Below are 4468 nucleotides of genomic sequence, written 5' to 3'. Positions count from 1 at the left end.
TTATAATTTTGAGCATTCTGATTCTGAGCATTCTGATTTTGCACATTCTGAGAACATGGCACAACCTCCACCCCGTGAGAGGACTCTAAGGGAAATGGCTGCACCTGATTTCACCTACGAAAGCTTGTGCATCCAATACCCTGATGAGGATGTCCCATATGTTCTTAAAACTGGATTGATTCATTTGCTTCCAAAGTTTCATGGCCTTGCAAGTGAAGACCCGCACAAACATTTGAAGGAATTTCATATTGTCTGCTCCACCATGAAACCCCCAGATGTCCAAGAGGATCACATATTTCTGAAGGCTTTTCCTCATTCATTAGAGGGAGTGGCAAAGGACTGGCTGTATTACCTTGCTTCAAGGTCCATCACGAGCTGGGATGACCTTAAGAGAGTATTCTTAGAAAAAATTTTCCCTGCTTCCAGGACCATAGCCATCAGGAAAGATATCTCAGGTATTAGACAACTCAGTGGAGAGAGCCTGTATGAGTACTGGGAGCGATTTAAGAAACTATGTGCCAGTTGCCCTCACCATCAGATTTCGGAGCAGCTTCTTCTCCAATATTTTTATGAAGGACTCAGTAATATGGAGAGAAGTATGATAGATGCTGCCAGTGGTGGAGCCCTTGGAGACATGACTCCTGCTGAAGCCAGGAATTTAATTGAGAAGATGGCTTCCAACTCCCAGCAGTTTAGCGCCAGAAATGATGCCATAGTCATTAGAGGAGTGCATGAGGTAGCTACAAACTCAGCTGCATCATCTGAGACTAAGAAGCTTGAAGGAAAACTGGATGCATTGGTTAACTTGGTAACCCAGCTGGCCTTGAATCATAAATCTGTACCTGTCGCAAGGGTTTGTGGTTTGTGCTCCTCTGCTGACCACCATACAGACCTTTGCCTTCCATGCAGCAACCTGGAGCAATTGAGCAGCCTGAAGCTTATGCTGCAAATATTTATAATAGACCTCCTCAACCTCAGCAACAAAATCAACCACAGCAGAACAATTATGACCTCTCCAGCAACAGATACAACCCTGGATGGAGGAATCACCCTAACCTCAGATGGTCCAGCCCTCAGCAACAACAACAGCAGCCTGCTCCTTCCTTCCAAAATGCTGCTGGCCCAAGCAGACCATACATTCCTCCACCAATCCAACAGCAGCAACAACCCCAGAAACAACCAACAGTTGAGGCCCCTCCACAACCTTCCCTCGAAGAACTTGTGAGGCAAATGACTATGCAGAACATGCAGTTTCAACAAGAGACCAGAGCCTCCATTCAGAGCTTAACTAATCAGATGGGACAATTGGCTACCCAATTGAATCAACAACAGTCCCAGAATTCTGACAAGTTGCCTTCTCAAGCTGTCCAAAATCCCAAAAATGTCAGTGCCATTTCATTGAGGTCGGGAAAGCAGTGTCAAGGACCTCAACCAGTAGCACCTTCCTCATCTGCAAATGAACCTGCCAAACTTCACTCTACTCCAGAAAAAGGTGATGACAAAAATTTACCTAACAATTTCTGTGCAGGTGAATCTTCTTCCACAGGTAATTCTGATTTGCAGAAGCAGCACATTCCCCCTCTTCCATTCCCTCCAAGAGCAGTTTCCAACAAAAAAATGGAAGAGGCAGAGAAAGAGATCTTGGAAACGTTTAGAAAAGTAGAGGTAAACATACCTCTGTTGGATGCAATAAAGCAAATTCCAAGATATGCCAAATTCTTGAAGGAACTGTGCACTAATAAGTGGAAGCTTAAAGGAAGTGAACGGATTAGCATGGGCAGAAATGTCTCCGCATTGATTGGTAAATCTGTTCCTCAAATTCCTGAAAAATGCAAAGATCTAGGTACATTCAGCATACCTTGTACTATAGGGAATAGTAAGTTTGAAAATACCATGCTAGATTTAGGAGCTTCTGTTAGTGTTATGCCTCTGTCTATTTTTAATTCTCTATCTCTAGGTCCCTTGCAGTCAACTGATGTGGTAATTCATTTAGCTAATAGAAGTGTTGCCTACCCTGTTGGTTTCATAGAAGATGTCTTAGTCAGATTTGGTGAACTGATTTTCCCTGTTGATTTTTATATTTTGAATATGGAAGATGGATTTTCTCAAGGATCAGTTCCCATCATTCTAGGCAGACCCTTTATGAAAACTGCTAGAACTAAGATAGATGTTTATGCAGGCACACTATCCATGGAGTTTGGTGATATAACTGTTCATTTTAATATTCTGGATGCTATGAAATACCCATCTGAAGATCTTTTTGTATTTCGTGCTGAAATAATTGACCATGTTGTTGATGAATACATGACTGATCTTTATTCTAATCTGCATGCCTCTCACTCTTCATGCATTGAGTCTGAAATTGTACTTGATCATATGTCTGAATTTGATGCTGAGAGTGAATCTGAGAGTGATATTGATTGCATGTCTGGTGGTGGTGTTTTACCTCTTGAGATTGATTTTATAGAGTCAGATAGGACTAACCATGTTTCAGGAAGTACACATACCTCTGACTTTCTTTATGAGGTAAAGGCTGAGAAACCATCTCCTTCTACCACTGTCCAGCTGACCACACCAGAATTGAAGCCTCTGCCATCAAATTTAAAATACGCCTACTTGGATGATAGCAAGAGTTTTCCAGTGATTATATCTGCCTCCCTTGCTGATGAGCAAGAGGAGAAGTTGTTGTCAGTTCTCAAGAAGCATAAGAAGGCTATAGGCTGGACCTTGGCAGACATTCCTGGTATTAGCCCATCCACATGTATGCATCGAATAAATTTAGAGGATGGAGCTAAACCAGTAAGACAACCACAGAGAAGACTCAACCCGGTGATTCTTGTGTAGTGAAGAAGGAGATAACCAAGCTTTTGCAAGCTGAAATCATTTATCCTATCTCCGACAGCCAATGGGTGAGTCCCGTCCAGGTAGTCCCGAAGAGGACCGACCTCACAGTGATAAAAAATGATAAGGAGGAGCTAATTCCTACTCGGGTGCAGAACAGTTGGAGAGTCTGCATTGACTATAGGAGGCTGAACTAGGTTACCAAAAAGGACCATTTTCCCCTGCCATTCATTGACCAAAAAGGACCATTTTCCCCTGCCATTCAATCTGCTTGATTGTGGTTTTTATTGGCCCACCATCTTTAAAGATGCATGGAAGATCTGCAGCACTTGTGAGCAGTGTCAGAGAGCAGGAAATACACTTACATGGCGACAACAAATGCCTCAGCAACCTATGCTATTCTGTGAGGTGTTTGATGTCTGGGGTATAGATTTCATGGGCCCTTTTCCTGTCTCTTTTGGTTATGTTTACATTCTCCTTGCAGTTGACTATGTTTCAAAATGGGTGGAAGCCAAGCCCACTAGAACTAATGATGCTAAAGTTGTCGCAGACTTTGCCAGGTCTAATCTGTTTTGCAGGTTTGGAGCACCTAAAGCAATTGTTAGTGATCAAGGAACCCATTTTTGCAACAGGACAATGCATGCCCTGCTTAAAAAGTACAGGGTGGTACACAGGGTATCCACACCATACCACCCCCAGACCAATGGACAGGCAGAAATTTCTAACCGGGAAATCAAGCGAATTTTAGAGAAGATTGTGCAGCCAAGCAGGAAAGATTGGAGTACTAGGCTTGATGATGCTCTTTGGGCACATCGGACTGCCTACAAAGCACCCATAGGAATGTCTCCTTATCGGGTTGTCTTTGGAAAGGCATGTCATCTTCCAGTGGAAATTGAGCACAAAGCTTACTGGGCAGTGAAGACTTGCAACTTCTCTATGGATCAAGCTGGTGAGGAAAGAAAGTTACAACTGAGTGAGTTAGATGAAATCCGCCTAGAAGCCTACGAGAATGCCAAGTTCTACAAAGAAAAGACCAACAAGTTCCATGATAACATGATAGTTAAAAAGGACTTCATGGTTGGGCAAAAAGTGTTATTGTATAATTCTAGGCTTGGACTCATGAGTGGTAAGTTGAGGTCTAAGTGGATTGGTCCTTTTGTTGTTACTAATGTTTTTCCTTATGGTATAGTTGAGATCAAAAGCGACTCCACAAACAAGAGCTTCAAGGTCAACGGACATCGACTTAAGCCATTCCTCACGAACCCTTCTTTAGTGGACGTAGTGGTGGAAGAGACTTCCTTACTCCACCCTACTCTTCCTCCACCATGACTTAGGGAGTTTTTCTTTTCCTATCTCCTTCTTTGCTTTTATTACACTTGTCCGATTCTATTTGATGATTTAATTGTTTTTAATCTTTTAATTGTGCTACATTGAGGACAATGTGTTGTTTAAGTATGGGGGGGGGGGGGGGGAGTGTTTTCTGCCTTCTTCTGATTTTGATCATTTTCTATATTGGCCTCGCACCTACATTCCCAAGATAAGCAGAGTGTAGGGAAGTATATTAATTTGAGTGTATACTTGAGTATATTTAACTGGTCATATATAAAAAACTAAAATACCCAACTCA

At 42.4% G+C, this 4468-nt stretch overlaps 1 non-coding gene across 1 annotated transcript; it reads right to left on the bottom strand.

Annotated features, from left to right (window-relative positions):
- Nucleotides 1-433: 433 nt before the first annotated feature.
- On the bottom strand, nt 434-540 carry LOC112998430 (small nucleolar RNA R71). Its single transcript, XR_003263531.1, has one exon. It is a non-coding gene; the product is annotated as a small nucleolar RNA R71 (small nucleolar RNA).
- Between the last annotated feature and the right edge of the window lie 3928 nt (nt 541-4468).

This window comes from Glycine max, chromosome 11, assembly GCF_000004515.6.
Source record: "Glycine max cultivar Williams 82 chromosome 11, Glycine_max_v4.0, whole genome shotgun sequence".
Lineage (NCBI taxonomy): Eukaryota > Viridiplantae > Streptophyta > Magnoliopsida > Fabales > Fabaceae > Glycine > Glycine max.
This window is presented reverse-complemented; position numbering and strand designations above follow the sequence as displayed.